Source organism: Pleurodeles waltl, chromosome 12 (genome assembly GCF_031143425.1).
Source record: "Pleurodeles waltl isolate 20211129_DDA chromosome 12, aPleWal1.hap1.20221129, whole genome shotgun sequence".
NCBI classification, from domain to species: domain Eukaryota; kingdom Metazoa; phylum Chordata; class Amphibia; order Caudata; family Salamandridae; genus Pleurodeles; species Pleurodeles waltl.
Genome location: NC_090451.1, coordinates 266,124,804 through 266,142,082, shown reverse-complemented (window position 1 = coordinate 266,142,082; position 17,279 = coordinate 266,124,804). Strand labels below are relative to the sequence as shown.

General features: G+C 44.7%; 1 protein-coding gene across 2 annotated transcripts in view; it reads right to left on the bottom strand.

Moving 5' to 3' along the window:
• ADCY7 (adenylate cyclase 7) overlaps positions 1 to 17,279 on the bottom strand; it is a 601,636-nt gene that overhangs the window by 362,653 nt on the left and 221,704 nt on the right. The window contains exon 1 of one of the 2 annotated variants that reach the window (XM_069215521.1): positions 582 to 717. The exons of the other annotated variant lie outside the window; for it this stretch is intronic. The gene's annotated coding sequence lies outside the window, so the exon portion shown is untranslated. Of the gene's footprint in view, positions 1 to 581; positions 718 to 17,279 lie in introns of those variants that run through there. 2 annotated transcript variants of the gene reach the window in all.

The window sequence follows — 17,279 nt, the reverse complement described above, 5'->3', positions numbered from 1 at the left end:
ACTTCGGGACCCTCTATTTATTCAGTTTGTCTAAAAAATTTAGCACTCCAGGGAGTTCTATACCTTTGTCACTTTATCAAAGGCTACAGGGTCACTTTATGTCGGTATGTATCAACATGTAAATCTGCGCAGCATACATATGTGTAACTATGAATTCGTCTGATGCCAAAAAAAGACAACTACATAGTGTACTATTCCAATAACTCGTCACATCCTTCTACTCATCCCAGTTTGAAACGGAAACAATCATTATTCTACTGAGGCACATCACGGTCGGCGCGCCTGGTGCACTACTGAACTCTGGAGCTAGATTCAGGCTACAACCAAATACTGAAGCAGAACACATTAGTGTGTCTGGAATTCCATCCAACCCAGACTCTCATCTAACATTACAAGTAAAATGCCTTCCATGAGCCACACAATCTCGCCAGAAATCAGACAAATTAACCACGCGGAGTCAATAGGGGGAAATTGCCCCAGCGACCAATACAAGGTTAAAAACACCTGCTAATTCATATCTCAGAACGCATGGTATGGTTTTTCCCAATTAACGATCTTTCGGATGAAGAAACTTTACTTACAGTGCGTTGCAGAACGTGATGCCCGACAGACCCTCAGCAGCAACCGAACCCTTCTGCTGGTTAGGCAAGAACTTGCGCAGTCGGGTCTCGCGCCTCACACAGCGGAACAGAGACTTCCTCTCGGACACACCCACATCATACTTCATGCTCCCTATCACCACCACCACGAGCGACACACGCAGCCCGAACGCGCTATCCTTGCTAATGGCGCCTTTACCACCTCACGGAGGGCCGCCCACCGACTTTAGAAAATACAGAAAATACAGGCCAACGCACAGACCACAAAATCTGAATGACAGGTGTAAAGGGAAGCATAGCTCAGCGAAACAACTAAACTCTGCACTAGCCGAGACGCTGTACCAGGCAACCCCACCAAATGCAAATCAGCAAACCAGATCTAATGCAGCACTTCCGTTTCCATTCTCTTTTTTTTCACTGCGAACTGAGCTTCTCTTCGGAGAGCTCAAAAACGAAAGAAATCCTCCTGTGCTGGGACGCTGGAGATTTATTTATAATTGGATTATTTTAATGTAATGATTTGTGGCTTTCCTGTAATTGTCCTTAATGGCTTTTCTTATCCTGAATTAAGCCATTTAAGACCATGACAGAGCCTTCTCGCGCTGCTCCCTACCGGAAACTACGGTCTTCATCATGGACTCAGTAACAAGGCCCAGACAGAGAGGGCGAGCGGTAAACATGTGCCAATCAATCTCTGTACACTGAATTAATCCAAGAGGTCTATGAGATAACCATGTGCGGGTGCTTGCAAACGCGCAGAAGCAAAAGCGCACTGATGGAGACGAAGCATTCCAGCGTCATGCACTTCAAACTACCACTCGACGGCAGGTTCTGTGAAGAGTCCTTTGCACGCTTTTAAGGGACAAGCAGGACGGCTGTTTGCCTTGGTGGCTCCCGGTGCGACAATCTTTGAAGCCCCCCCCTCTCAAGCAGTGCTAAATTTGTAAATAAAAACGTGCTGCTGCCCAAAGCCCCTCTCTTAAACACGCGCTGCTGCAATTAAATGTGCAATACTGAGGCAGCGTAATGCTGAAGTCATCTCGGGCCTCTTCGATCCATTTAAAGCCTCTCCGTGTCTCTTCAGCTCACTCTTGCAGCCTTCTGTTTTCTCCCTTTGTGATGCTTTTTCGTTTTTCTCTTCCTCCATCTTTCCCATATGTGTCTTCTGCTTGCAGTAAATGCTTGAGACAGAAAAATAAGTGCCGGTCCTCAAAAATAAGTGCTCCGCACCGGAAACAACTAGCACAAATTAAACACTGCCCCCAAGATTCCTCCTTCATGGATTCCTCACTATTATGTTCTGGGCAGCAATAATAACTCCTGACATAGTGTACACTTCTGAACTGACTGTGGGGAGGAAACCTCAAGTCTATTTGTTTCCTCGCCCCTTCTGGGGAACCAAAACCAGGAGGAGGTAAAACCAGTGCTTTAAATGGCCCGGTACTGAGTCCCAGCACTTTTTTATTTTGAGAGGGAGAGTACCGGCAGTTCTCAAGAAAAATGTAATACTCTTAATTGGAGAGTACCGGCAGTTCTCAGATACAAGCCGGTACTTTTGGTACAGAGTACCTGCACTTATATTTTTCCATTTCAAGCACTGGGTAAAACCCCACTGCAACATAACATTTCTCCCTTACCCATGAACAACAAAAACTCAGAATACAAACCTCATGACATAATAATTCTTCCAGTCCTCAGTCAGTTAGTCAAGGGTACCACCCATGGCCGGGCATAAAATATTATACAACATGCCTGGTCATAGCAACAAAAAATCTCGTAGCTTAATTGATTGCAGTGGGCGAGGCCTGAGATCATATCTTCCAGCCCCGGCACTCATAGGTGCACTCACCATAGCCTCATCAGACATTTTGTCCAGTGTTTTCTTGTGGATTGTTCCTCTCCTGTCCATCAGATGGGCTTCCAAGACAGACCAAGTTCTCCTTTTGGAGATCACCAGGGGTTGTCATACTCAGACCCGGGAGTGCAGAGGAGATCCTCAGCAGTGTTCTCACTATCCGAGTCAGGAACAGTGAGTGGATCACCACCCTTCTCAGAGGCAGATACCTGGTGGTAGCGCATGAAGAATGAGATGTTCCTACACACTGACTCCTGTCCTTTTTGGGCAGTGACCATAGAACTTCCCACCTGGGCATTGGTTCCAAGCCAGCACCTTATTCCCCACTTGGAGAGGCGAAGCACAGGCACGTCTCTTTCGTGACATACGATCACTGGCAGACCCAAGCTGTCACAGCCTCCCACTCGACATGACAGTGGGGAATGGTACCTCCCACCTGTCGGTTCATGCACAAAGAACTAAAAGGTACTTGAGTAGTAGTGCAGGGTGTGAGCCTGTACTCCCTCAAGAAAGCATATAAAGCACACTCAATGTTGTGTGACTTGGCCACCGCAATCCTCTGGACTTTATTCAATGTCCGCATGAAGCACTCAGCTTCACCATTGGCTTCAGGCCAATATGGGATGATTTTCCGCTGAGCAATACCATGAAGAGCTAAATATTCCTCAAACTCCTGGCTAGAGAACGGCGGGCCATTATCAGTTCGGAGCTCCTGAAAGATGTCATGAGTGGCCATTATTTTCTCAAAACAAGGAATGACACATTCAGCCGTGGCTGTGTCCAGTATCTCCACCTCTGGATATTTGGAAAAATCGTCAATGACCACGAGCATGTGTCTGCCATCAGCACTAGCCCAGTTCCACAGGCTGGATGGAATTGGCTCCGTAATGATTGGTGCTGACGTCTCAGAGGAGCCAACAGCCTGGCAAAGTTGACATTGTTGCACCACTCGCTCCACATGATGACCCAGCCCCAGAAACCACACTTTGCATCGCAGTCTCGTCTTGGTTTTGACCACTCCTTGGTGGGCCATATGAGCTAGATCCACTATGCGAGACTGTAGTGACCTGGGAACCACCAACCACACACCTGGAGTAAACATCCCTCCGGAGACACAGATACATCCTGCCGAACCTGATGAAGCGCAGCTAATGTACAACAAGCATCCTCGGTTCTTCGTGAGAAATCACAGACAATCTCATGCCATCTTTCAGTATGGACACTGGCTATGGCTACTTGAATGCATTCATCATCTTGTGAGGTGCTCTGGAATTCTTGCATAGACACAGGTAGCGGTCAAGACCTATCAACCACCACACGCACATTGTCCGCCACATCTTCCGCCTCCACTTCCTCCTGAACTGTTGCTGGCCTAGTATGCCTTGACAAATAATCTGCTGGATTTTGGGACCCTGGTCGATATAGCAAGGTGAATTGGTATTCTTATAATTGCAAAATCCACTTCTCTATCCTGGGAGGGGAGATGGACCGGTTGAAGGGGGGTATCAGAGGTTTGTGGTCCTTCACTACTGTGAAGGGCTAGCCAAACAGGTAAATGTGGAAATGACGAAAGCCCCTGTGAACAGCAATGGCCTCTTTTTTGATATTGGAGTAGCGTTGTTCCGTCTCCGTTAGGGCTCTGCTGGCGTAGGCCATGGGCGCCTACTCCCCCATGTCACTACATTGAGACAGGATAGCCCCTAGGCCCACTGAGTTAAAGTCAATTGACAGCTCAGATCTTTGGCCTGATCAAAGTACCTCAACATGGTGTGGGCTGACAGTGCCTTCTAGTGGCACGGAAGGCTTCTTCTTGTGCAGATCCCTACTCCCAGGGAGTATTGATCTTTGTCAGTTCTCTGATGGGAGCAGTGAAAGATGCCAGATTCTGAATGAGCCTCCCACAGTAATTGACCATTCCCAGAAAACTGTGGACACCGGTGACAGATGTAGGGGCCGGTGCCAGCTGGATCTCTTGTACTTTTTCAGGGTCCGGCATGACACCTTTGTCGGAGAAGTGATACCCAAAGAACCCAATGTGGGTTTGTAGAAAATCGCACTTTTCTCAATGCAATGTGAGTCCATGTTCTTGTAAACACTTGAATGTGACACAAGTCTTTAAAGGTGTTCCTCCACCGCTGGGGCATGTACCAGGATATCGTCACTCATGTTGATGACTCTCTCTAGCCCCACCAGCACTCCCCTTATGGTGCCCTGAAACACCTCTGCAGCACTGGAGATCCTAAAGCTGAGGCGTTTATACCTCCTGAGCCCCACATGTGGAAAATGCTCTGGATTCGGGGTCAAGCAGGAGTTGGTGGTAGCCTGCTCTCAGGTCCATCTTTGAGAACCACCTGGATCCACTTACTTACACCACAATATCATCAATGGTTGGGGTTAGGTGGCATTCGCGACGGATGGCAGCATTGGGCAACCTCATATCTACACAGATCCTCACCTCACCAGGCTGCTTGGGTTTCCCGGTTATCACAATTGGTGAGACCCAAGGCGTGGGTCCCTCAACACATTTGATGATGTCTTCCGCTTCCAGCTTTCGCAGCTCCTCCTCCACCTTGGGACGCAGATGAAAAGCAAGGCGGATATGTTTCAGGGCGACTGGTTGAATGGATTTATCAATGTGGAGGTGTATCAACCTCCCTTTCAGGCACCCTATTCCTGTGAACAGCTGGGAATGTTCTGCCATCAGCTCCTCAATACCCTCCTGATGTACACAGAATGCAAATGATACGAGGCCCAATTTCTCCGCTGTACGGCAACTCAGCAGCATGCCAGCACCAGTCTTGGTGATATAGACCTTGGAGCCAACTGTCTAGGCCTCATGCGTGATGTCTGTCTGGAATACCCCGGCCAGGGGGAGTGAAGTGTATGATCCAAAAGAAAACACTTTGGTGTTGGTGGGAGGATGCAGCACTGTTTGAATTCAGAGCGCCTTGAGCATCGGGAGAGCCATGATGTTGATAGAAGCCCCTGTATTAATTAGGGCCACCACAAACTTGCCCCCACTTGTGTGTTGCATTTCAGAATGCACTTCCTGGGACAGCCTCCCGGTTGCATGGCATGAGTCATGTGGACTGCCCCCTCAAGGTCGTAGTCATCTGTGTGTTCTTCGCCCTCGTCTGATGTGCGTATCTGTGCAGCACGAACAGTCTTGGTAGACTTCTTCTGTGCCACCAACCTGCAGACCTTGGTAAAATGATTGGGTTTGTTACAGGTCATACACCTCTTTCCTAGGGCAGGGCACTGACCTTGATGAGAGAAGGCCCCACCACACATGTAGCAGGCTTCCGTGCCCAGCTTTGGGTGTGACTGCGTTAGCCGTGGTGACTGCGTTTCCGGTTCGGTTTTCACTGGACGCTGCAGGGCTGCCTCCATATGAGCCGCGCATACCTTTGACAGCTCTTTGGGTCTCCCTAGGGTGAGCATGTTTGCATCGACATCCCGGGTACTTGTAGAATGTTCTCCCGCAGCTTCACAAAGTAACAGCCCTGGATGAATTGTGCTCAGATCTCATCCTCCACATCAGGCAGTGTGCACGTGCCTGCTAACTCCCAGAGTCTTGCATAGGTGTCCACCAACTCCTCTGGGAGCTGTCTGACCTGTCGAAGAAGAAACCTCTCAAAATCCGGGTTGGCTAGCAGCTCAAATTTGGCGGTGAGAGCCCTTTTTAACAATTGATATGTGAATGGAGGCCCTTCCTCTATGAGTGACTTGCTAATTTTGTGGATGGCCACCCCCCCCCAGATGTAAGAGCATGGGACAGCGTCGATCGTTGTCCAGGGCCACAGCTGCAAAATATGTTTCCAGTCTCTCAACCAAGGCTTTCCACCTGGCCGTCCGGGCTGAAGGTGAGCCGTCGACTATGAAGGGTTTTAACGCCGTTATGGACGACATGGTGTATCACGGAGCGTGTGGGTGTCGTTCGATGTTCCTTCAGGTAACCAGGCCAGGCTAGCTGCACGAGTGAAGGTTCACCCTTTAATGTCCAATTTATTTGTTGATGTGATATCCCTTTAATTTTGTCTCCTTTTTTCTTTCTTTTTTTTTGGAGGCTCCTTCCCCCTGTCTTTATCCTGTGTGGAGTTGTGAGTTTCAGGCTGATTGGGGCCCCTCAGGATCCACCCAATCACGTGTATGTGCAGTGTAAACTGGGCCTCCTTGAGCTAGAAACACCTCATGGCCCTCTTTGCCGTGATGTTTCTGTTTTCTTGGCCCTAAGTAATCCATGTTGTCCAGATTCAGGCAGGTGGCTGGTGCACCTGGGGGGCTCAAGAGGTCCTTCGTCATGAACAGCCGCTGGGCCTCAGCCTCTCAGGCTGCAGTGCACCGCCTTCCCTCTCACCTGGTCACAGCATGCTGCACTCGCTGGGTGGAGGTGGGGCCACTCTGTCAGCCGCTCCCTCGCTCCTCAGTGCCAGAACGGAGCTGAGACAGGGGACAGCCGCCACTTGCTGCCTGTCACAGGACGCCAGCATGAAGGGAGCGTGATGCAGTCACCACACAGGGGTATCTGGGACGCCGCCGTAAAGGCGATAGCCACATGTCGTGAGCAGCACAGTAAGGAAGTGCTGTGAGCAGTGAGGCTGGACCGCCCACCCCTCGTCGCCAATTTGTTATGTTCTGGGCAAGAGTCCAGAGATGTAGCAGCAGTAATAACTCCTGACACAGTATACACTTCTGAACTGCTGTGGCGGAATACCACTGGTCTGTTTATTTCCTCGCCCTTTACGTCAGGAGCGTACCACTTCTCCGGCTGGAGCAGGGGAACCAAAACCAGGAGGGGGTAAAAACCCCCTGCAACATAACACTCACTAGCACCCTGATTCTGTGCCCCATATCTCTCCTTAGCCTCTACCGCTCATTTATTCTTTTACAGCGTTACACATCACAGTTTAGCGTGTCATAGTGCTTTTTATCACAAACATGCAACGAATCATATACATGTGTACATCAATAAATAGGAATAGTTACTTATGACAAATAAGACTAGAAGCTGTAAGAGTCGCACATTAAGCATAATAGTAGGAGTTGTATGTTGAGTGCTTGGTCTGGAGAAATGAAAGGGCAGATTTATTAAGTATTTGTGCAGCGCAGTAACCGAAGATGCAGCACTTTTTGAAAAGTAGAGAGCACAACAGCACCATATCTTCTAAGATGTAGAGCTGTTGCTCTCTCTGCTAGAGCTGACATAATTTAGGCTGTGTTGGGATAGTCTAAACACTCTTGCATCATAGTGCAGGAGTGTGTACATGATGTCAAGTATAAGTCAAGTATAAGTTTTACACTGGAAGGGTAAACTTCCAGCACAAAATTATATACTCTGAAAAAAGTTTAACAATCTCCTGCTTTGTATGTGGTGCGCATGTTTAGAGTAACAAAGTTTTGGGGAAAATAAATCTTTCCTCCTGCCTCGAGGAGACAATTTATATGCAAATTCCTTTAGACCAAAATGAGTAGATAGGGATTATCATCAAAATGCGGGGTGGGTACATGGGAACATCCATGGTACACCTCCTTGATGCAAAGTAGCAGATAGTGCTACTTTATGTTACTTTCCAATGCAATTGAGGATTTGTGCTAGGAAATATACTCCAAAACAACACTTTGCACAAGGTTTGCACCACTTTTGTGATGCACACCAAGCAAAATCTGCCCCATCCACACATTTCAAACATTAACACATTGATTGGAAGTGTCATAAGATTAAGGTTGTATTACTACTCAAAGACACCCTTTTTTAGCAACTTTAGAATAATGAAAAACAGGGGGGTGGGGGGAATAAGGTTCTAAATGTCTCCCTTGTAATTTGCAGACAGTGCTTTGATGTCAGTACATAGCTCAAGGTGCTACATTAGAAGAACTGTAATTGATCAACTCCAAATAACAAAATAATCTGTGACAAAAGCAGTGACTCACTGAGATAGTTACATAAAATACAAATCTGTGATCTGTATATTATACATTGAGCTTTGCGGCAGTAACATTAACCCCCTATGCTGTTTTATCATGAGTCTAAACTGTGACTTGACACATTACTGATATTCCCATCAGCTGCATTAACCACCAGAGGTATAATGCGTTGTTACGCATTATACCTCTGGTGGTTAATGCAGCTGATGGGAATAAAAAAAAGAAGGCACACAAAGATTTCTGCAGGCTGGTCTTATCTTGCCTCAGCCAATCATGCAAAAGTCCCCCCTGAGCTTTGTTATAGGTGTGGCGGCTCTGGTCACACGGCCCTAAAGACAGCATTAGGTACAAGAACACTCATGAACTATGCTTTCCATGCAGCAGGGTCGAGGATGCATCTCCCAAAGTATTGCATTAGTGCAGGGGTCACCAACCTTTTCTTTAATTAGAGTTATGTTCAAAGAAAATCATCCTGAGCTACTAATATTATCGGTATCGTGATAGTGACCACAGACAAGATTTCTTTAGTGGCCATGCAATGCAAGATTAGCACCAGTGAACACCTCTGTGCATCAGGCAGGGTTGCTAGCAGTAAAGTAAAAAAGGATTTGTCAGTTTGGATTGGCTTTACATGACATGGGAAATCCACACAGGTCATAACTGCAACACCCCTGGAACCAAGGTAATAAAAGTAGTAATAAGTCTCTTCCAACACCAAAATGATTTAGCACTCGCATATCAGCTTTAAATATATTTTGGAAAGGCAACCTTTTTCCTCGCCAAACATTAGGTTAGGAGTTTCAAAAATGGACTAAATTCTTCTTGAATACACACTTTTCAATTTGTGTGAACATATATTAATTCAGCCAAGTAAACGTTTCTAATTTACATACTATGTGGTGCCAAAAAAATATAGGATTGTGTAGAGATTCCTCATCCAGCATTCCTCTTTTTCAAAATCAAGTGAACGGTAGGTGTGTCAGTGAGTCCTGTTCCCAGCAAAGAGCATGAGGGGCACATGTGCGGGAGACACCCAAGACCGAGCTGAATAAATTATTTCTCAGCACTAGGCTTTTGGAGATGATGGCTCTGTTGCTAATAGGGCTAGAGGGGAGAAGTGGCACACAGATTGGAACACATAGGGACTCCTGGGGGTTACATACTTAATCAGATCGAGCATACCAGACAACACAGGTGTCTGGTTACAAAAGACCTATTCTTAGCTTACCAAGATCCTACAGAGGTCTTAAAGTCTGTTGTTGCTTATCATTTGTTGGCATAGTTGGCATTCTCATTTGCTTGCTTCTTATGTGATGGCTTTCTGCCTAGACAATCTTGTGTTTGTCTCCCCCTGGAGCAAATTACCTCTTTACTTGTGTCCTTCCACTCTGCTCACTTTTAGGGGACTACTTTTTATCTTTTGCTTAAGCAATCTATGACAGCGCATGTGTTATCCAGCGGTTTGCCTTGTTTACTTCTCTCCCCCCTACTGCTCTCTGTGTTGCTCCCCTCCACCCAACTCATCCTCCATTACCCTTCACCCACACCTCAGCAGCTGCAGTCTTTTTTTTCTAAAATTGTCACTGTAACACTACAAAACATTAATTTTATTTACAGATCCAAGTGGCATCCGTCATCTTGGATCAGAAAATTAAAAAAATTAAAGAAAAAATGGTGTCTCTGTCATTCTGCAGGGACATACATGGATTCAGACACATGTGCACAAGCACCACTGCACTTTTTTTATTTTTACGATATTGCAGTGTCCATTTGCTGTATAGCAGGGCCGAAAGCAATTGGCAAGACTTATTGGCTTTGCCAATGCTTGTTTTTTAAAGTAATTTTCATCACTTCCGTGGCAGCTTAGCATTCCCCCAAACCAGACTATGAGCCCTAGACTTGCTACAAATCCCACTATGCAACAGAGAAGGATGTCTACTCTCTGGAATGAGAAGCATGTGTCTGCAATGTTTTATCTCAGTTTTGTCTTGTAATGGTCATCCAATACACTGGCCAACTAAACAACCTCCACATACCAAGACTGCAAAGGCAGGAAGGTTGTGTGTCATGCTATATAAAACTCTGAAATAAGTGTAAACTATACAAAAAGAAAAGGATTATAGGAACACACAGTACTCAGAGGGCTCAAGAAAATCAGAGCGAGCCATATCACACACATGGAACTCAAATCTCTATCAGGGAGCATCTTATTATACAAAGGGGCAACATGGTGTTCATATAAATAAACCTCTTCAGTGATTAGACTTTTCTACTGGAGACCTTGGTCGGAATGTGTGTCCACAGTTAAGAAGAAGCTAACTAAGGTAGTAGAGGGACAACTTTGTGTCTGGTGCCCCAAGCTGACCTCGAAATAAATATGGAAATAAAATATGGCTTCTTTGCTGAATAAACTGCATTAGCAGAGTTAAGTTGTACCCTCACAGAAAAGGGTAATGAAGCCTCACAAATGGACTCCTTGATCCCCCTGATCAAAAAGTAACAGAAACACAAATAGAGCAATGTAATTATGACATGTCACTAAAGGTCTACAATACATGGATTCTTATAGCCCATTTGCTTTAATTGATGCAATGGGGAGGTATCAACAAACTGACTATCACCTAACCATCCCTTAAGTATTTTAATCTTCCATCAAGGTCCCAGATACCGTCCAGCTGGGAGGTATTCCTCACAAACCTCTTACTCAAGCTCCAAGAGGAGCGAACCATGGTAACCTTCAGATTACCACACTGAGGAAGGGCCTGATGATGAAGCATGCCACCTCAGTGGGTGACCAGTGGGTGAGGGCCTTCGTTCTGCTCAAGAAAAACCCTTACTCAACCCATGTTTTTCCAAGCAGCAACACTAATATGCTTAGGTTACACTTTTTGAGTGTTAAGTGTCAGTTACATTATGTGGTTACTATCCTAGAAGTGTCCTGGCCCGATGAACAGCCCATCCAAGCACTAGCAAGCCATGAAAAACCCATGTAACCCAAAGCTTACTCTTTCTAAGTACATCATCTTTTTGTACATTTTTTAAAGAATTGGTAACATGACGTATTTCACTATCATTAAAGCTGTCCATAGCTAGACCTAAAAGTTACCTTATAATATACCCTAACAGCTCATTGAGCACTTGTATTTTCAGGATGGACTTTCTCTTTCATGAGTCAAAGCCACTAATATAGATGTTGCCGAGGGACCCAAGCCATTAGACATGGCACATTTTATCATGTGGTGATGACTTAAAGCAGTAGGAGGGTTCTAAAAGTAATTGATTTTCCCCAACACAAAAAAGAAAACAAAATGGGCATTTGAGTTGTCAGTGAGAGAAAAATCTTGAGTTGCCTTTTTGTTATCTGCAGAACAACTGAGTTATATGAAAATTATAAATACTATATACAATAAGGACCTTGTTTAATTTCGAAATACAGTAGGTAGTTATAAAATGAAGAAAGAGAACATCAGAGATCCACACCACTACTCTAGGACCTCCAAGTCAAAGTAAATGCTAACAGATGTGGTCTCGTGGCTCAGTTACTGACTTTGGGAGTTGGGTTTTAATCTTAGATCCAGAAAAACTCATAAAAACTTTGCCTTTGTTATCTATTGTAAATATTTTAATAATAATACATGATATTCTGTAATCCCAGTATAAATAGCAGTCACTAATTTCTTTAAAACTGGTAACTTGGGACAGATCAAGTCGCCAATTATAAAGAAAAGACATCAGAACTTGATTGACTATCATAGGAGAGATAAAGTGCCCCCTGACGTACACGATAAGCATATTGGAAGTCACTGAGGAATTCCATAACCATACAGAGGAATGAGGCCAAAGGCCAAAATCCTTCTTTAGGTTATGGAACTTTGAGGTGACTTGCAATATCCTTATCATGTATCAGGGGTACTTTATCCCATATAATACATGGTCATACCATCACCTTTCACACAAACTATTTAAACCCTTGACGCGTAGCTCCTTCACATGAAAGAACAAGCACATTGACAAACATGCAGAATAAAACCAAAACCTCCAGTGCAAAATTAAACACATCAAAAACCTGTTTGATATTTGTTGCAAACAAATATTAGAAACAATTCAATGCAAGTCAGTTAAAAAAACAGAAGTTATTTACGCATAGAAACATGCAGAAAAATTCTAGCTTTTTTCTATCAAAGGAGTGCAAAAATAAACATGTTCTCTCTGTTTGTCATTGTAAGCTAAAGTTCCATAACCTTGTACATTTCCATAACCTTATAAAGGAACTTGGTCTTCCTCCTTGTTCCTCTTTATGATTTTGGAACCCCTCTTTGACTTGAAATATCCTTATAATGTACAGAAGGGGGTATTTTATCCCCTAAATAGCGTCCATTAATTACCTACACCCCTGATCTCTGTAAATATTTTTGTGCATCCATTCTAAGGTACTTAAAGTGTTTTGTTTCGTGCCTGTGGATGCAGTTGGGGGCAGGGGTTATCAGCACTCATTTTGGAGGACACAGTTATTTTTCATCGTCAGACTTTAACCCAGCTCATCAGGGAGAAAAGGGCAAAAGGCAAAAAAGGAGGAAGATACAGATCCGAAAACAGTGACAAGGAGATAAAACAGAGAGGGCAAAGAACAAGAAGTGTACGTTGGTGAAATAAGGAACGAGATGGAATCAAGAGCTAAGCAACATTGATATTTACACCAATCACAGCATCTGCAGCACCAGACACACATTTGTAATTTTGTGTACAAGTTATCCCTGTGGACTTCTTGTTACTGTTACTATGCACATAAGCTTTAGCTTACAAATAGAACACAATAGGTCTAAACTCTGCCAGTTTTATTCCCGGGAGACTACATTTCCCAATGGTCACAAAATCCCCAAATCACCCACTTGCTCGTGGAGGAAATGGCTCATCTTTCCAGGACACAACCTTCTTGCCAGAGTGCCTGTCATAATATTCCCTAATAGGAGGTGATGCTTTGTATGAGTCTCGGTGTGCTAACTAAGGGGTTGAAAGACCCCAACAAAGTAGTTTCAACTCATGGTCTGGAATTGATCACCAATAAGAGGAGAGATGGAACCAGATTGGCTCATTTCGGTGCACTGCTACAAACACATCCCATCAGTAACATTCTAACCTCCCCTATGCTCGTTCGGTCTAAATATGCAAAGTGAGCTTAGTAGTATCAGCTCAGACAAAACCTAGTGTGATGGGCTTATCTGGACACTAGTATGCTCCTCATAAAAAAAACAAAAAAAAACACACAAATCAAATCAGACACTCATACGTTTCTTGTGCTACAAGGGAGATGCTAATTAGTGCAGTGATTGGTAAAAACAGTTTCCGCTATCAGGCCTATCAGGAATCCCCCATTCTTCTGTCTTCCAAACAGAGCAGGAGGTGCACAACTTGTAAAATAATGCAATAAATAAAATGCTGGGGCAGCAGTACAGCCGGTGCCACCGAATGCTGGGATGCAAACACCACGCATGCATAGTCTGGCTTCCATCTCACCCCTCTTCCTTTACCCACCAGGCACTCCCTGCCCCTTGATCTCATTCTTGCAGGTTCTTTGTCAGCCCTGACTTTTTCCATTTGTCACTGTTCTCCCGCCTTGCTCTTATTTTTCCTGGTTTGTGTCTTTCTCGCTCTTCGTCAAAGTCTGATGAAGAAAAACAAGTGCCAGTCCCCAAAAATAAGTGCCATTGGGCCCCCTGCAACCACCTGCTCAAATTAGGCATGGCATATAGGTAGAGCAACATGAGGGGGTTACTTGTCATTGACACAAGAATGCCTCTAGGGAAGGGGAAATCATTTGCTGTTCTTGTTACCTGGTTTCACTTAGTCACAATAGAAACGAAATAATATTTAATAAGAAAATGAGAAAGAGAGATACATTATTTTGATCCTGACAACTTTTAGCACTCACAAACAGCCTTCTCTTTTGTCAGAAAGGAGTCAGAATTGAAAAGCTTTGTTAAAGCTGTGTCAAAAACTCTTACTTGGCAATATTCTAATCTCTAGCACGTACACCCCCAGTCCGGCTATTTTTAGCTCCAAAGCCATTCACAATACCGCCAACTCTCTTTTCCAATTGGCTGTAGGAATTTCCACCACAATGCTTTAACTCCTTTTGCTGACTGGTTTTATTTTTTAATTTTCTCAGAATTAGCTCTCCAGTCTTGCTATACTCCTCAGCATGTTTTAACCCAATATGTTCCCCCGCAAAATCCAAAGCCTCTACTTTTGTTTTCCATGGAGGGCAGTAACGTTTGTTCAGGAAATACTTATAGAGGACTTTTAAACATATTGATCTTTCTGTGAGGCTGCTGTAGAGTTCTTAACTTGGAGCTCTACACGACGAGTAAATCGATGTGCATTTCTCTCCCGAGAGCTATTCTTAGCAGTTTTGTTAAAAGCCTTGTCAGTGTGCAACCAGTGATCAACCAGCCTCTTCCAGATTAGCTTGGACTAGGGATCCTTCGGAGATTCAGAAGCCGCCGTCACCACAGTATGTGAGTACTGTCATTGCTCGTTTACCTACTGCATAGATAATGTCATATTTTTAATTAGAATAACTACAAATTGTGCCAGAAACTCGTTACCACTCTCTCCCTCTCTCTGTGCAGATAGAGAGAGAAGGTAATGTAAAATTAGCATAAGAAGAGCCACAACACCTTCACGTTGGTCTCCATGTTCTCTGCAGCTGCCTGAAACAAAATACACATCCCCAAAATGCATCAACAATCTCCGGTCTTAGTGGACTGTGAAGGCAGAGGCATGGACATAAATAAAATACGGCTCTAGGAAGCCTGTTTACTTAGTCCAGTTCCCACACCTTCCTCGTCCCCTAGATCCCCAGCAATAAACAAACAGGAGGCTGTTAATGGTTGGGCATTTTTTCCAGGCATTTAACATCCTGGTGGGAAACCATCGGGGCAAATATCACTCCTTAAGACATTTACTGAGTTTCATCATGTTTCGCCTACTTTAATCCTGGAGGTTGGAGCACTGGCTATAAACTGCAGGTTTTCAGAGGGAAGCAAGATATTATTAATCTACCCATTCTCCATCCTCTGTGCAGAGCGCAGGGCATCTTCATTATCCACAACAGACTTTTTATCACAGGAGAGGAACTGAGACTGCACTTCCCATCCCTCTCTTCTTATGCATACCAAACTCAACAGCGACCAGGATGGGCAAAACGGGAGGACTTCCTCTTGGCCAGGTTCAGGAGAAGAGATAATGGACAAGAACATTACACAAGACTGATCTCTACCCAAAACCCCACAGGTCAGATCCAGTGTAATGCCAGCTAGACCCCCAATAGTGGATAACAAAGGACACTATACATCTCTTAGATTCATCATACCCTGGTGGAAATCCCAACTAATCAGTTACAAATGGCTTCTACTGATTCCAGTTGCAGCATTTGGATTTTCACACATGGAACATTATAGGGCCAGTGGGAAAAAGCTAAGGACATTTTATTGGTTAAATATAAATTATAAATAAAACGATCAGGTGTCGACATTTCATTTAATAATCACTGGAATTTTCTCTGTACCACTTGTAGGTTTGAAAGCCACTGGCATTGTTTCCAAATTAAATCCTTTTATCCATGTAGACATAGAAGGTTTCCTTATGCAGGAGGTGATTATGGTGCGCCGTGCACCAACAGACTGCTAAACTCGGCTGGGTGATTGAGACCTATCCAAAGTGGACTTCTATTGACGTGGGTGGCTAGCAGCCCCATACCCAGACCATGACACCACTAACAGTTGGTGGCAGTTGGGTATACTAGTGAGATACAGGCCTTTTTTACCAAAACTCTACTGGGGAGATTGACCGTTAGCTCCACATGACAAATCTGTTTATTATATCATGGCGGGGGACGCTCTCTAACTGCCTGTGAAGCAATGTGTGCTTGTGCTCATGTGACGTAGGATACCCATGTTGGCAGTAATAGCTCCTAAGGTTGTAATCCGCTCCATAGAGTGTGGTTGTTGTCAGTTTAATTGTGTCCCTCTCCACAGAACCCCCTTCACTACTCCTTAGATTACTTCCTCAGTATAGATTGTTTTCCTATGCCAATCACAAATGTGGGGATTGAATCATCATTATCGTCAAGGAGGGGAAAGGAGAGGCATGCTTGTTGGTCATCAGCCTGAGCAAAACCAATTTGAGAAGGTCAGTCTGTGACAAGACCAGAGCAATGCCTACACAAAGGGATGGGCAAAATGCAAGGCAAAGCTGCCCACCTCTTACAGAGAAGTGGGTCTGTCTGCTCAGTCCTACTCACTGAGCTCGGAGGTGTTTGAGAGAGCAAAATACATACTTTCACCTGTGACTGGTTGCTCAGGAGTCATGGCACACTGAAAACTAAATCCGCTGTAAGATCATTAGTCCACCCTGAGTGCCAGGGCCTAACTTTGAATCTGTCTGGGCAACTGCCCTAGGATTGCATAACTGCTGAACATATGTTCCTCTTCAACCTCAAGGAGCTCTCCACATCTACATACCGAAATACAAGGATAAACTCGGATAAGAAGAATAAACTCTGATGCTGAAGGACTCAGGAGGTGGACTGACCTGCTTGTTGTGGATCTCTCTATTTAGCTGGAACCTGATATGAGTGTTCGGATTCTTGTGTTCAGATTATTACTGTGAAAATGTCAAAGACTTCAGGACCTACCAAGACCGTGAGCCTGATCTGTGTTTCCACTTGTCCCCGATGACCGTGGCCTTTACACTGTTGCTGCGACAACAGAACTTCTCCTGCAAATGACATCATGTGAGGCCTGGGATGCCCATATTCTACATTTGCTGTAATGTTCACGTTCTCAATAATTGTGGAAGTCAGTGTGCAGCCCTCTGCAAGGCTGCTATTTCCTGCAGCA